Source organism: Arachis ipaensis, chromosome B6 (genome assembly GCF_059453495.1).
Source record: "Arachis ipaensis isolate K30076 ecotype BB chromosome B6, ASM5945349v1, whole genome shotgun sequence".
NCBI classification, from domain to species: Eukaryota; Viridiplantae; Streptophyta; class Magnoliopsida; order Fabales; family Fabaceae; genus Arachis; species Arachis ipaensis.
In genome coordinates, this window is record NC_142441.1 from 107,628,110 (window position 1) to 107,645,824 (window position 17,715).

The 17,715-nt window shown below is 36.7% G+C and overlaps 1 pseudogene; it reads right to left on the reverse strand.

The window, feature by feature from the left end:
* Nucleotides 1-7,264: 7,264 nt before the first annotated feature.
* Nucleotides 7,265-13,961, reverse strand: LOC148562230 (uncharacterized; annotated as a pseudogene).
* Nucleotides 13,962-17,715: the final 3,754 nt, after the last annotated feature.

Genomic DNA, 17,715 nt, shown 5'->3' on the forward strand with positions numbered 1-17,715 from the left:
CAGAGTTATCTATTTTTCCTGATTAATTTTTCTTACTAACTATTTTAATCATGTAGGATTTAATTTATGGCAAACTATATGTGACTAGACCCTAATTCCTTAGACCTTCCTAGTCTCCTCTAAAATTCATTAACTGCCAATTCCTTGGTCAATTAATTCCAATTAGAGGGTGATAATCAAATTCCAGTTTATATGCCACAAAAACTCTAATTACCCAAAAATAAAAGGATTATATGTCACGTATCCCGTTAAGTCCAAATAATTAAAAATTAGGAGAATATGTTTTCAAGCTGTTGTTCAAGTAAAGAGCTTTTCCAAGTTTTACAGGAACTCAAATAGAAAAAGGGTCATACTTCCGTTCCACCCAAATTCATAAAATAAAGAGCGAAAACAATTCTTAAATATAAATCCATACATAAATTAAAATAGAAAAAGTAATAAAATCAATCCATACAAATAGACAGAGCTCCTAACCTTAACAATGGAGGTTTAGTTGCTCATGGAAAAGAAAGAAAATTAGGATTGTCAGTTATGTTCCCCTGGGATGAGGTGGAATCTCCCCCCAGACCTCCCTACAAAGGAAGGAAAGCTTCCTCCTTTTATAACTAATCCTCATAAATTTAAAAATCTAATATCTAAAACTAAAAATTAAAATAATATCTTTTCCTAATTTAAGATTTGAATTTAAATTTGAATTAATTAACAAGTCTTCAGCTGATGGGTGGGACCACTTGATTTGTCCATTCTGCAGCTTCTAATCTGTGATTTCTGGGCTAAGAACTGGGTCAAAACAGCCCAGAAATCGCCCCCAGCGTTTTTCTACTTTTTCTGCACGTGGCGCATGTGACGCGTCCGTGTCGTCCACGCGTTCGCGTCATTTGTGCAGATTCCAGTCCACGCGATCGCGTCAGGCACGCGATCGCGTCATTGTGATTTCTTCCATTCTGCGCGGTCGCGTGAGCCATGCGTCCGCGTCGGTATTCGCTGGTCATCTCCTTGGCTTCTTCTCTTTCTCTGCAGAAACTCCATCAAATTCTGACAAATGCTACCTAAAATAAACAGTATTGTACAAAACTCAAAATAGCATCCATAGTGGCTAAAATATAATTAATTCTTAATTAAATTCAACAATTTAGATGCAAATTTACTAGGAAAATATAGACAAGATGCTCACGTATCACTGGACCTATTGACTTTTACATTTTTTGGAGTCATGGATTTAATTAATATTAAGAAACCTGCCTGATTTCGTCATAACTGTAAATTGCAAATGATAGGACTAGCTTATGGTAATTGATTATAGGAAATTCGTCTATATTTTTTTTAGAGATTTTGTGTATTAAACCCCTGTGGCCTGTTTTCTTTATATTCCATTACAAAATGGAGGAGTTTTAAACTTAATATCAATAAAACTAAAGGAATAACATTTACTTGATAATTGATATAACTGTAAATTGCTTAATATTGTGAAATTACTTCTTGTTTAGTTGATCACTATATGAGTGTGTTGTTTCATCATCTACCCCTTCTTTTGTTTGACAAACTGTTATGGAAACCTTCGCATAACTTATTTTATGTAGAGTATGAAGTAACTTAATGTAATTTAGGTTCGCAGAGGTGTGCTTCCCCGCTTACTGGAAGAGATCTTGTCAACCAGAATAATGGTGAAACAAGCAATTAAAAAGTTGGCTCCCTCAGAACAAGTGCTTCAGCGGGTATTATCATGTGACTTGGATTTAATAACTCCTAGTTGTATATTTATCATTGTTCTGAAAATCGAACCGGACCGACTGATTCAACCGGATTAATCAGGAACCGATCACTAGGCCGGTTCGGTTAGGCTCAAAAATCGACTGGCAAAAAACCAGTCAAAAAACTGGTTAAACCGGCGGTTAACCGGTGAACCGTTTGGACCGGTCAGTTTTTTTGCGGTTTTTCTTATTTGACTACTCCTCCCAAACGACGCCGTTTTACCCATTTAGTTTTTTTTATTATAATATAAAGAAAACAGATTCCCTTTCTCTCAATCTCAACCCTATTTAACCCATTTAACCCTAAATCAGAAGCAATGAAGCCAAGCCCCAAATTCAATCTTCAACACTTCAGCAGCAACAACTAGCGGCAGCGTTAATGCCAGCAGAGCTCTTCTCCTTGCCGTCGCAGAGCTCTTCTCCTCGCCATCGCGTCTCGTCTAACTCTCACCGCGAACGTCTCTCCGTCATCACCTCTGTTCCATTGCTCGGCCGTTGCAGAGCTCTTCTCCCCGCCGTCGCGTCTTGTCTCACTCTCATCGCGAATGTCTCTCCATCATCACTTCTGTTCCACTGCTCAGCCGTCACCTCCTCTCACCGGGACCTTTCTTTCACCTCTGTGGAACGCTCGAGCAGTCGAGCTTCTTCCCTTATTTCTCCAGGTTCTCTCTTTTTCTGCTAAGTTTCTTATGAGGTCACTTTCTCCAGGTTCTCTCTCACACGTCAAGCCTGTTTTCAATCCCATCTGAGCCCGAGTTCACTTCCCTTCTTCCATCACCGTCACTTGGATTCCTCCTTCGCCGCTGCCAGTCTTCAATTTAATTTTGCTTGTATTTGTACTTTTATTTGGTTTCTGATTTCTGATTCTGAATTTGCTAATTTATGCTTAGCTTGAGTTTATGAATGTCTGAGTTTGTAAGCAGATCCCTATCCTGCTTCAGTTTTCATTTTTGGGAATTAATTGCTGTTTTTTGGGATTTGATTATGTTGATTGTTGCTTGTTTGTCTGGGTTAATTGTTATATTTTCATTGTTGTCTTCTGCATTTAATTTCTGTTGATTGCTGTCTACTGCTTTTTAGCCTTTTTTTTATTTTGTTAATTAAATAAATTAATCAGATTTTTGTGATTATGTTTTTGTAAGTTTTAAATTATGTTTTTGTTCTATTTTTAATTTGTTACTGCAATTTGATTTCATAGTTTGTTTGTTTGTCCCAGATTATGATTATGTTTGTTCCAAATTTAAATTATGATTATGTTTGCAAATTCAATGGTTAGTGGTTATTATTGATTTGTTTGTTAGTTTTGATTTTTAGGTTATAAATTGAAATTTTAAATTTTATTTTTTATTAGGTTAAATTTTATTGAAATTTAAATATTTAAAATTATATATTAAATTTTTGATAATTTTATTTAATATTTAATTAAACCGGTTGAACTCCGGTTGAACCCCGGTCAAACCAATAAACTAGTGAACCAGTCATCTAATCGGTTTATTGACCGGTCCGGTTCTCGCAACTTTGATATTTATTTAATACTACTAGTATAATAGTAAAGACAAAAAAAAATCATATTTTCAATCTGGAAATTTCTGAACGATAAGTTTAGAAATTAATACTACCAGTATTAATTTATGTTTCATATATGAATTTTTGTCTCGTTAAATAATTATTTTGATTTTTTTATTTTTATAATTATGAATCAGTTTGTATGTGTTATTAATATGTTAATTATTTTTTTCTTGTTGCACTTTTTCAACTCATAATTATTTTTCTATATAATTATGCAGGATAATTCTAAAGATATGAGTGAAGATTGAGATGTTTATCATGATGGTTTATTGGCAAAGATGGAACTAGTGTTGGATATTGAAGGATGTATGGTTGATGATTATGTCTTTTATTAGAAGATACATTTGTATAATATAATATTTTGGTTTTTCCTAATTTATTAGTAGTAAACTCTAAGCGATCTCATGCATATTTTGATATGAGTATGCTTATTCTAGTGTGAGATATATGAATATTCAAAATTATGATCATCCCAATATTTTTGGTTCATTATATAAATATATTTTGTTTCATGATAATTTTTATTATTTAAAAATTATTGTATGGTATTATTATATATTTATTTTTATTTTATAATAATTAACTAATTTAATTAAAACTACAGGATTATATATATAATTATATTCTCAAATATTAGATTTTAGATAAAAAAAATGAGGGACAAAAGGCTACACTTATGTAGAGTAGCTATAGGTATACTATTTGTTACGTTTATAAAGTGATGCAGTAGCCTTGAAAAGTGTACCCTATTCTTTTGAATTCTGGTAACCATTAGTTCTGAAAAGCGTAGTCTTTAGTCCTGGACAACATCACTTAAAAAGCGTACCCTATTCCCAAAGGCCAGAAGTGTAGCATTTGATATAGAAGAGCGTAGCCTTTGAGAATAGGCAACACTAGTATAGGCATCCCCCAGAAAAGCGTCTCCAAAGCCTAAAAAGCATAGCCTTTGCCTAAGGAATCATTTTTTTTCATTTTTGACTATACTTTTCAAGTGTACCTGAATGGGTGTTTTTCTTGTAGTGACTCAATATGAAGAGCCCGACTTGTATTAAAGAGGTCCAACAACTAAATGGAAAGTTGGCCGCTTTTTCTAGATTTTTAGCGGGGTCAGCTCTGAAATCACTTCCCCTCTACTCAATTCTAAAGAAAGGGAAGCAATTTGAATGGACCCTAGAATGCGAACAAGCCTTCCAAGACTTCAAGACATTCTTGGGGCAACCACCCATACTTATCCAACCTGAAAAAGGAGAAGAACTTGTGCTATACCTCGGCCCTGGTCCGAGAAGACAAAAAGGGGCAACAACCTATCTACTTCATCAGCAAAGCCTTACAAGGGGCAGAGCTGAATTATCAAAAGATAAAAAATTTTGCTTATGCCCTTGTTCTTACATCGCGAAGGCTCCGACCTTACTTCCAAGCCCATACCATTAAAGTCTGCACTAATCAATCAATGAAAAATATCCTACAAAAAATAAACTTGGCTAGGAGGATTTTACAATGGGCAGTAGAACTGTTTGATTTTGATTTAAGATACGAAACTCGGACAGCCATCAAATCGCAATACGTCGCCGACTTCATCGCTGAATACACTGAAAGTCCTGGAAACCCTACTACATAGAGTCTGTACGTAGATGGGTCATCAAACAAGTCTGGAAGCGGAGCTAGTGTTATTCTAGAAAGCGATCAAGAAACTCGGATTGAACTATCCTTAACGTTCGAATTTCCTGCTTCCAATAACGAAGCAGAATATGAAGCTCTACTTGCTGTCTTGAAGCTAGCTAAAGAAGTGGAGGCAAAAAGGTGGTGGTATTCAGTGATTCGCAAGTAATAACTTCACAAATTAATGGCACCTACAAAGCTAAAGACCCCACTATGAAGAAGTACCTGGATGAGACACGAGAACAACTGACACACTTTTTAGAAAGTGAGGTCCGACATATAACTCGTAAATCAGAAGTCCAATGCCCGAGCTGATGCTTTATCAAAGTTAGCCAGCACCAAGTCAGGAGGCAACAATAGAAGTCTCATTCAAAAGACTTTACAAATGCCAGTCATATCAAAAGAAGAGGAAGTACTGACTATACACAATCAACATTTAGAGTGGATGACCCCCACAGTCAACTACCTCAAATTTGTCATGCTCCCTAAAGATGAAAAAGAGGCCAAAAGGCTCGTAAAAGAGGCAGAAAACTATACACTAGTCCAAAATATCCTATACAAAAGAGGGATCTCAACAACCTTCTTAAAATGCGTTCTGACCTCCAGTACAAAGGAAGTCTTGGAGGACGTACATAATGGCATATGTGAAAACCACATAGGAGCTCGATCATTAGCCAAAAAAGTGATATGAGCTGGCTTTTTCTGGCCGACCTTACAGAAAGAGGCGGCCGAGTTTGTCAACACGTGCCCGCCTTGCCAAGAACATGCTAATTTCCATGTGGCGCCCCCTGAAGAGCTCATCAGTGTTAGCTCACCATGGTCATTCGCAAAATGGGGTCTTGATATACTTGGACCATTCCCACAAGCACCAGGCTAAGTCAAATACCTGATAGTGGAGATTGACTACTTTACTAAATGGATTGAGGCAGAGCCCTTAGCAACCATCACTGTCCAAAGAAGTCAGAAATTCTTGTACAAAAATATTGTCACAAAATTTGGGGTCCCCCACTCCATCACCACGGACAATGGAACTCAATTTTCTGACTCGACCTTTAGAAACTTGGTGTCTGACCTGAAAATAAAACACCAGTTTACATCCATGGAGCACCAGGCCAATGGACAAGCTAAAACGCCAGCAAAGTCATATTGGCTGGGTTAAAGTGCTGATTACAAGACGTGAAAGGAGCTTGGGTGGATTAGCTTCCTCAAGTCTTGTGGGCATATCAGACCACTCCACATTCCAAAATGGGAGAATTACCCTTTCGATTTGCATACGGAATGAAAGCAGTAATCCCCATAGAAATAGCTGAAGAATCACCTAGAGTTTTATTTTACAACGAAAGAGCTAATGCCCAGGCTAAAAAAGAAGAGCTCAACCTCCTCTGTGAAATCTAAGAAAAAGCTCGGATTAAGGAGGAAGCCCTGAAGCAAAGGATGGCTCTAAGATACAATAGAAAGGTGATCAAGAGAAACTTCCCGTTCAACGATTTCGTCCTGATTCGAAACGACATCAGAATACAGAAGTCAGGTGATGGAAAGCTAGCTACAAACTAGAAAGGACCTTACAAGATAGTAGAGATCCTAGGCAAAGGTTCCTATAAGGTGTCTGACCTCCAAGGGCGGGAGCTCCCAAGGTCTTGGCACGCTTGTAACCTAAAAAGATACTATAGCTAAAAGCCTTATACCTAGGTGCACTCTTTTTCCCAATAAAAAGGGTTTTTTTTATGAGGCACCAGCACAAGGGCTAGGGGTACCTAAGCTTTTAGTAAATAGCTCTGTAAAAGAATTTCTTAAACATGAATAAAAGATTCCTGGTCTATTTCTTTTTAAAAGTTTCCTATTTCAAACACATTAACTTAAACTCGACAAACCACAAAAATCATTGCCTGACCTAGAAGTTGTCGGCAAGATAAAGCGACGAGGTACAAGTTAATGTAAGAATTTATACAAACAACTCGTACAAATTGATTTCAAAACAGGTTGGAACAAAAACAGAGTTGTAAATATAACTTAACAAAGACCAATTACTCGAAGTCGGATCTACAAAAGGTAATTAATAAAGATTCAAGAGTCAAAACAAATTACACCTTACTACAAGTATTCAATAAAAGGGTACTCTGCAACTGTGATAAAGTTCTGAACATTACTTAAGGAAAGTTGAAAAATAACAACTAAAAGTTAAAAATATTCAAAACTACAAACTATTACAAAAGTCAAAGCATTAGCAAAGCCCACAGGTCGGGCTATTATGAAAAAAAAAAATAACAAAAGAAATCTAAAAAAGCTCAAGACTTCTCGCCCATCAGAGGATTGAGAGCCTCTCCAATTATGGCGTCTTTGCCCATGGCTGAAGGAGTTGGAGGATGCATGGAGACTGGCATGGCCGAGTGAATCTCAGGAGCAGAAGAAGAGATCTCCAATACAGCAGCTTCAGGTTGGGCTCCTTAGGTGGAGGTTGGACCAACATAAGGTCCCGAAGTCTTCGGAGTTTGAGGAGGCTCCCCCTCATCGTCCGACTCGGGTGCAGGGACTATCTTCTCGTCCACCGCTATGTTGTCTATACTGAAAGGGCAGAGGTCAAGGTCAGGAGCTAAGATCTTAATTTGGGCTTCCAGGTTCTCAACATTTCATCCATGCCCAAAGCAGCCAAATCCTGAAACCCAGCCAATTCCTCCTTCAGCTTCTCTAACTCCTCCTCTCGGGCCATCGTCTCCCCGAAAACCTGAGTATAGCTCTCTTGGAACTTCTTGGCCTTCTCCTCGGCCAAGGCAGCAGTAGCCTCAGCCTTGTTCGCCCTCTCCCGAGCTCTCTCCAAGTTAGCCTTTAATATACCTCTCTCATGCTCCAACTCCACCTTAATCTCACTCAGCCTCTCCACATCGGCTCGAGCGTCCAACAAGGCGCTAGTTGTAGCTTGTATGGGAGAGCCCCTCAACTCCCTAGACAGTTGAGAACAGAGTTCCACAAGGCAGAGCCCCCCACGAGCCAAAATTTGGAGGTGGTTTTGAATCGCCAGATCATCCATGCTCACACGATGGTGAGGAAGAAGGTTCTCTTCCTCCCAAGCTAAAGCATGAAAGTTTATGGTATAGATGCTCTCCTCTTCATCAATTTTTTTGTTTTTTGGAGGAAAGTTCAGTGGAAGAAGAAGATGAAGGAGTGGACTCTGAGGAGATAAGGCGGGAGAGGGGAGTAGGGATAACAACTTTCGGATTGAAAAGAACTGACCCCGACCTCTTTCTAGGAGGAGATCGGACAGGCTTCACGACCTCCTACTGCGAAGAACCCGCTCCAACCTTTTTCTGTTGCTGAAGGCTCTGAGCTACCACAGTCTTTTTTGTGTTTCATAGAAACTTCATGACTGATTTTAGGGCCATATTTTTTGCAAACAAAAACAGAATATATTTAGAAACAACAAAGCTGCAAATGAATAAAATTCAACAAGAAAAGGAAAATGGAGCTACCAAGCTCTAACTTCAGAAGGCTGGGATCTCCTAAAAAATCTTTTCGTATCCAAATGGGGAGGCTGACCCCAAGTATTTAACAAAAAATCTACCACACCCCTCTATAGGTCATCTAACTTGGATTAGTCAACTTTATTAATTATAAGGCTGTTGGTGCAGAATTTATAACCCACAAACTAACCGGCAAGTACACCGGGTCGTACCAAGTAGTACCTCAAGTGAATGAGGGTCAATCCCATGAGGATTGATGGACTAAGCAACAATGGTTAAGTGATTTACTTAGTTAGACAAACAGAAAGGAGTGTTGAGAGTTCAAATGCATCAAACAGTAATTCAGAAAATCAGAAAACAAATAGTAAATTGAGGTGGAATATATGGAGAAGACAGTTAAGGCTTCAGAGTTATCTATCTTCCAGATTGACTTTTATTCTTAACTATTTTAATCATGCAAGATTCAATTCATGGCAAACTATATGTGACTAAACCCTAATTTCTTAGACCTTTTTAGTCTCCTCTAACTTTCATCAATCGCCAATTCCTTGGTCACTTGATTCCAATTAGAGGGTGAAGTTCAATTCTAGTTTATATGCCACAGAAACCCTAATTACCCAAATATAAGAGGATTATATGTCATGTATCCCGTTAAGTCCAGATAATTAGAAATTTAGGAGAAATTATTTTCAATCTGTTGTTCAAGTAAAGAGCTTTTCCAAGTTATACAAGAACTCAATTAGAACAAGGGTTATACTTCCGTTCCACCCAGATTCATAAGATTAAAGAACAAAAACAATTCTTGAAATAGAAATCAATACATGAATTAAAATAGAAAAATAATAATATCAATCCATACAATAGACAGAGCTCCTAACCTTAATAGTGGAGGTTTAGTTGCTCATGGTTCAGAGAGAAAAACTAAGAATTTGTAAAACTGTAAAGTGCGGAATGAGGTAGAAGAGAAGAGATGAGAAGAAGCCCGAAGGGCTGATTCTTTTCCCTTTTATGTCTAATCCTAATTAATGTAAAATATATTTTCTAGAACTAAATAATATCTTTTCCTATTTTAAAATAAAATAACATTTTAATCAAAATTAATTAAATACATCTCGTGCTGCTCCTTGGACAATTGGGGACCACCAATTTCACTAAGGGATGGCGCCAAACTTGGGCTGGGCCAAGTTTGGCGCCACCATGCCCAAATGTATCTTCAATATTATGAACCCTTGGCGCCAAACTTGAGAAATCTCAAGTTTGGCTTTGGTTCGATGCCAAGCATTCCTGGAGGTAGGTGAGTGTGGCGCCAAACTTGGAGAATCCCAAGTTTGGCGCCATTAAGGCCAAACGAAATGGAAGAAAAGGGTATATTATTTTATATTATTGAAGATCTCTGAAAGTTAGCTTTTTAATACCACTGGAATCAAGTTACTTGGACCTCTGTAGCTCAAGTTATGTCCATTAGAGTGCAAGGAGGTCAGGGTTGACAGCATCATCCACTTTCTTTCTCTTCTTCTATAAAACTCTGTCAAATTCATCCGAATGCTACCTGAAATAAATAGAATTGCACAAAACTCAAAGTAGAATTCATAATGGCTAAAAAGTATTTAAATTTTGATTAAACTTAACAATTTAAATACAAATTCACTAGGAAAAGATAGGATAGATTCTCACGCATCACAACACCAAACTTGAATTGTTGCTTCTCCTCAAGCAACCAAAACTAATATAAATTTAGGATGTGAATTTGCATGAGAAGTGAGTGCTCAATGGAGCTCCTGTCTTTTCTCAAAGTGGGGTTTATCATACTAAAACTCTGAATAGTTTTGGCATCTCACTATCCCTTGAATCTGAGGAATGTCACTGTCAATTGGAATTAGAATCCAGACAACATTATGAATTCTCTAGCCTTTATACATTGGTTTAATCCTTGAACACAGCAAATTTTCTTTCATTCTCTTTTCTTTGGTGCTTTTCACCTTGAGCCTAGCCGTGACTTTAAATGTGTCTCAAGTTGCACTTGACACAAAAATACCACAAGCACTTGACTAGGGTACTCTCTTTTGGTTATGATTTTTCTTTCAGTTACTCCCAGACAGTAGTGCTCAAAGCCTTTGGCATACTTTGTTAATTGCACTTGATCTCGACTCTTAGTGCTCTGTCTCAAGGATTACTTGACATATTTACACCACAAGCATTTGACTAGGGAAACAACTCTTTGAGCTTTTAATCATCTTTGACCTCCCTAGTCATTGATGCTCAGAGCCTTGGACCTTGCTTTTATTTTTCTTTTGCTGTTTCTATTGCTTCAAGGATTAAGCTTTTGTTTACTTCTGAGAATTCATAATAGTTCTATAAATTCTTGTTCCTCATACATCAATATCCTTGGATTCAAATTCAAATGTGCACTGTTCATATCATGCATTCAAAATCACAGATAATACCACTACATTTAAGTAAATAATACTACTCTTAAACATATCTCAATTTTTCATGCAATGCATCACTTCTTTTCTTTTTCTTTTTAGATTCAAGCTCAGTGAACGGTACATGAGACATCTCTTCAATTAAAAGATAAATAACTTAAATTTCAAAATAACAGAATTAAACTAGAACTTAGGACTCAAAATTACTAAAGATCATGCAGACATTCAAGTAAAATAGCACAAAACAGGAATATAACATAATAAGAACGGAAGGAAATATAGAATGAAAGAAACTCAACCACCTCAGTTATTCTGGTGGTCATCTCATTCCTCAGGTTGTCCTCCTCCATGAAGATGATCCACCTCCATTTGGTATCATTAATGATAAGGTAAATGTAGAGCGTGGTCTACAACACCAAACTTAAAAGTTTGCTTGTCCTCAAGCAAAGAAAAATTATTCCTGCTTTACACACTCTGCATGATCAAAGCACACTTAAAAAGAAGGAAGACTATAAGAAATTAAAACAAACTAAATAAATTAAAAATAAACAGAAAATCTAAGGATACGGAATATTGGGTTGCCTCCCAACAAGCACTCTTTAATGTCACTAACTTGACACTTAATTGTCAAATTTTCTTCCTCTTCTTCCAGTTGGTTAAAAGAAATGACTCCAAGGGAAGAGAGGCGAAAATTAGTGCCCTCGGACTTGAATTTCTCCTAACAAGCTTTCTTTTATTGTTATTATCTTGATTCACCTTGCTTGTTGGGGTAGAGGTTGGATTGCTTTTGGCTGACCTTCTCTTTTTCATGGATATTGTCTTTTGTTTCTTGGTCACAATCCCCTTTTTTGTGCTTTCCTTGATGGTGTTCACCTCTCTTACTTCAAAATTTGGGTGTTGTATGATGGTTGGAGTGTACCTTTCATCAAGAACTTCTTGAATTGGTGGTTCAATAAACTCATCCTCATGTACTTGTTCCTCTCCCTGGGGCTTGATAATCAACTCCATATATTTTTCTATATTTTTGACACTCATCCTCATATCATGTATGCATTCTTTCATGAGAAGCTCAAGAGCTGATGGTTCTTGATATGAGTAAGGAGATGGTGGCTCTTGATATGAATAAGAAGGAGATAATGGTTCTTGATAAGAGTAAAAAGAGGATGGTTCTTGGTATGAATAGGGAGATGGTGGCTCTTGATATGGGTAGAAAGATGATGATTCTTGATATGGATAGAGAGGTGGTGGTTCTTGGTATGAATATGGAGATGGTGGTTCTTGATAAATGAAATATGGAGCACTGAAGTTTCTTTGGTTTTGACTTTGCCAACCAAAATCTGAGTAGTTCCTCCATCCACAAAAATAAGAATCACTCCTTAGGTGTGAGTAGTAATCCATGTGATCTCTCTCCATTATTTTTTCTTAGCACAAAGCACCAAACAGAATTAAATGCACCTTGTGGTAAATAGGCAAGTAAAGAAGAAAGAACATAAAGAAAAATAAAAATAATAAAAAAATAAAAATAAAATATAATATAAAAGAAAACAAAAATAAAATAAAGAAAATAAACTGAATAATTAAGAAAATAAAATAACTAATAAGCAAAAAGGAGTATAAAATTCAAACTCAATAAGTAAAATAACTAGGAAGAATAAAATAACTAAGGGAACACCAAACTTAATTTCAGAAATTAAGAGAAAAAAATTTTAAATAAAATAAATCAAAATATTTTTTTTTTAATTTAAAGAAAGAAGTTAAATGAAATTAAAGCAAAAATGCCTAATCTAAGAAATCAAACAACCGGTAGTTGTCAATCACAGTCAATCCCCGGCAACGGCGCCAAAAACTTGGTGCAGAATTTATAACCCACAAACTAATCGGCAAGTGCACCGGGTCGTACCAAGTAGTACCTCAAGTGAATGAGGGTCAATCCCACGAGGATTGATGGACTAAGCAACAATGGTTAAATGATTTACTTAGTTAGACAAACAGAAAAGAGTGTTGAGAGTTCAAATGCATCAAACAGTAATTCAGAAAATCAGAAAATAAGTAGTAAATTGAGGTGGAATATATGGAGAAAACAGTTAAGGTTTCAGAGTTATCTATCTTCCGGATTGACTTTTCTTATTAACTATTTTAATCATGCAAGATTCAATTCATGGCAAACTATATGTGACTAAACCCTAATTCGTTAGACCTTTTTAGTCTCCTCTAACTTTCATCAACCGCCAATTCCTTGGTCACTTGATTCCAATTAGAGGGTGAAGTTCAATTCTAGTTTATATGCCACAGAAACCCTAATTACCCAAATATAAGAGGATTATATGTCACGTATCCCATTAAGTCCAGATAATATAAATTTAGGAAAAATTGTTTTCAAGCTGTTGTTCAAGTAAAGAGCTTTTCCAAGTTATACAAGAACTCAATTAGAACAAGGGTCATACTTCCGTTCCACCCAGATTCATAAGATTAAAGAACGAAAACAATTCTTGAAATAGAAACCAATACATGAATTAAAATAGAAAAATAATAGTATCAATCATACAATAGACAGAGCTCCTAACCTTAACAGTGGAGGTTTAGTTGCTCATGGTTCAAAGAGAAAAACTAGGATTTTGTAAAGTGTGGAATGAGGTAGAAGAGAAGAGATGAGAAGAAGCCCGAAGTGCTGATTCTTTTCCCTTTTATATCTAATCCTAATTAATGTAAAATATATTTTCTAGAACTAAATAATATCTTTTCCTATTTTAAAATAAAATAAAGTTTTAATCAAAATTAATTAAATATATCTCGTGCTGCTCCTTGGACAATTAGGGACCACCAATTTCGTTAAGGGTGGCGCCAAACATGGCGTTGAATTAATGAAGAAAGAGAAAAACAACCAAAAGACACCAAATTTAAAATTTTTAGATCTAAAACACTAAGTTTCCAAAAATTATAAAGAAAAACACCTAAAGACACCAAACTTAAAATTTTAAAGATCAAAACAAGAACAATTTGAAGATCAAGAAGAACACTGATGAGAGGAAAAATGCCGGTCAAGAATTCCTGAAAAATATTTTCTAAAACAGCGTTGCAAGTACAGTCTTAACCGACGACATTTTCACTATCAATTTAAATTATGTCACAATTAATAATATATAACCGGGAGTAGAATCCCGGGTCGTTTCCCTAAGAGTTGATACAGGATTCAAATTATTGGTTAGGATTTTTCTGACTATTTTCGGAATTTGAGAACAGAAAAATAAATAACTAGAAATTAAAGCAATGAATGAATAACAAGAGGTGATATGTATTTAAAATAAAAGGCCTTGGTTAGAGGAGAGAATTAGAGTTTCTATCCTTGTTGTCTTTCCCAAGTATAATAGTAAAGGTTCATTGCTCCCATTTATTTATCCTCTAACAATTGAAGGAAAGTCAAGTGGTTGTCACTAACTCTAACTCACAAGTCCTAGTCACTCTATGGGGGAGGGCTAGAGTTGGTGAAAATCGAGTTAGCCAGCAATCCCCAATTATAGATTAATACTTGAGTATCACAACTCAAGGGTTTCCAATTACTCACTCCCAACCATGTTGGGAGTTTTACTCCATTAATATGAATGCCATTTTCACAAACACATAATAGAAGTAAATAAAAGACATGATAAATATGAAAAATTAATTAAATCAAAATTGGCACGAACAATAATTAACACGAATCAAACAAGCAACAAAAATAAACATAAAAATACTCCAATGCATTAATAAGATTCAAAAGTGACAAGATCCAAATCTGAATTCAATAATCAAATGGAAAAGAGTAAATAAGGGAATTTAAGAAGAAACTAGGAACAAAATGATGAGGAATGAAGGCAACAGCAACTCTCTCAAGATCCAATTCGAAGATAAAACTCAGAATGTCAAAACCCTAGAGAGAAGTAGTAGTTTCTCTCAGTAGAATTCAAAACTAATCAAAAATTAAAGTGAAAAGTGAAGTGTGGTCAGTCTCTGCTCCATCCCTATCTCTAGTCTGTATTTTCGGGCTTGGATCTGGGTCTAAATCAGCCCAGAAATTACTCTCAGCGAGTTCTGTTAAGTACAGCACGTATCGCTCTGTCACGCGTATGCGTCAGCCACACGTACGTGTCGCTGAACTTCTACGCTGGTCACGCATACGCGTCAGGCACACGTACGCGTCACTGAAAGACGCTCCAGGTCACGCGCACGCAAAATTCATGCGTGCGCGTCGCTCCTCGCTTCTCAACTCTTTAGTTTCTTATGTTCCTTCCACTTTAACATGCTTCATCTTCATCCTTTAATCCATTCATGCCCTGTAAACCTAAAAACACTTAACAAACACATCACGGTATCGAATGATAATAAAGGAGAATTAAAATTAACAATTTTAAGGCCTAGGAAGCATGTTTTCAATCATAGCACAAAATTAGGAAGGAAACTTAAAAACATGCAATTTACATGAATAAGTGTGAGATAGCTGATAAAACCCATTCAATTCAGTCCAAAATATATCATAAAATAGTGGTATATCAAATCTCCCCACATTTAAAAATTAACATGTCCTCATGCTAAGCTCAATGAAAACAAAATAGTGAAGGGAAAATAGTAAGACTTATGCAATGCAATTTATCTATAAGAATGCAACTACATGCTAAATGCTTCTACCTACTTGGTTAAAAGTAAACAAATTCTCCAATACAAACATAACTGGATTCCACTAATTCAAATCACACAATAAAGGACAAGTAAACTTGTAAGAAGAAAGCTCATGAAAGCCGGGAACAAATTCTAATCACTCTAGTGTTTAAGGGTCGATTCTCTCGGTTCCCTACTAAGCTTGCTTTCTAAGACTTACTCTTCTTCTACCAATCAACAAAATTTAATGCATAAATACACATATCAAGAGGTCTTTTCGAAGGTTGTAATGGGGTTAGGGTCAAGGTAGGAATGTATTTGGTTAAGTGGACTAAAATCCGGATTCTTGATTAACCTAAACTTCCTACCTAACTTAAGACATTCCATGTTATCAAAATGCAAAGCCTAGCCACCCATTAACTATTTTTCCACAAATCATATGCATTAGTTCACTTATTATCCTTGGGACATTTTGTCCCCTTTTTATTGCTTATCTTTTTCTTTTCTTTTCCTTATTATTCATATTTTTTTTCTTTTTTTGTTCTTCTTTTTTTTTTCAGTGAGTTAATGCATATAAGTAATGTGCTGGATGCATGAACAAGTACCCAAACCGTTTTCACATTCTTATATAGGAATATAAAATATCCAATTTCCTATCCAAGTATTTTCCAAACCCAAATTCCCCACACTTAGTTCATATGCACTCTCACTATTCTAAGCTAACAAAGGATTCAAATTAGGGACATTTATTGTTTTCTGCTTAGAGTTAATGATGTGCTAAAATAAAGAATAAATGGGATAAAATAGGCTCATTATTGGGTTACAAAGGGAAATAAAAGGGTAAGGCCATATGAGTATGTGAGCTATAGTGAAACAAGGCCTCAATCACATAAGTGTATACATACATCAAACAATGGAAATATAGAATCAAGCAAGACAAAGATCACAATTTTAGAGAGAACAACACACACCAAAATAAAATATTGGTTGATAAGATGCAACCAATCAAATAGGTTCAAATTCTCACTAGTTTTGTGTGTTCGAGCTCTAAACCATGTTCCAAATATAAATTCCTTCAAACAAGTTCAACAAAAAGTTTTTTAAATTAGTGAAATGCTGTAAAGCGGTGTCTTATAAAAGAATTTATCACTTCAACCAAGTAGTACCTAAATGCAAGCAACAAACTAATCAAGCAATTTATCCTATCTAACAAAAGAAAATTAAAATATTGGTGTTGAGAGAGAGTTGTTACCTTCGGGAGTCAGTTACCAACCTCCCCACACTTAATGCTTGGAACGGTCCTTCATGCCATCAGTGATGAGCAAAGTGGGGTTGGAATCATCACTCCCACTGTTTAGTTTGTCATGGCTCTCCATGATGTTATTTGAAGTAGATTCTGGGGTATCGGGCTCTTCCGGAGGTGGGTGAGTACAATTAACGAGCTCCTTCAAGTAGTTGTATCGGCGCTTGTTGCAGCGCTCAATTTGCTCAATCCGCCGGCCTTGCCGGTCTAAATTCTCAAGGATCTCAAGTAGCAACTGATTGGAGGGTGGTGGTGGTGCATGTGGTGTGGATGATGGTGGGGCAGAAAATGAAGGGGCGTTGAAGGATGGGTCTTTATTCCGGCTCACATATGGCCCTGGAGGTCTGATATATTTTCCATTCGGGACGAATTCGTCGTCCCTAGGAATCATGGTCCTCGTATCCCCAACCCGATAAGAGACTCCCGCTGTAGATACCAAGTCTATAACTAATGCTGAAAAAAGTAGGTTGCCCGTGATTCGCACCCGGCCCATAGCCTGTCGGATAAGTCGTGGCAAGTTGAGAGGTTTCTTTGTGAGAATGCACCAGACGAGAACGGCCATGTCAGCAGTGAAAGTAGACTCATGAGTGCTCGAAAATATGTAATGGGACATGATCTGTGCCTACACTCGAGCCTCCAAAGTGAGTGCTTGGGCGGAGATGCTCTTGGGTCGAGTCCGGTATTGCCCATAGATCCAATCGCTGTTAGGTTGGGCGATGACTCTATGGACACTGTGCCAGTCAAACTGGAATGTCTGGCACTCAAGCTGTGCCTCTTGATAGGAATCCATCCCCTCCAAACTAGGTAAGAGATAAAGTACTTTCTGAATGGCACCTTCTGAGACAGGGACTTGCTTTTGGTGCACAAAGACTTACTAAAGGGTAGGCGAGTGATAGTTGGCGTAGAATTCAACTACCCAA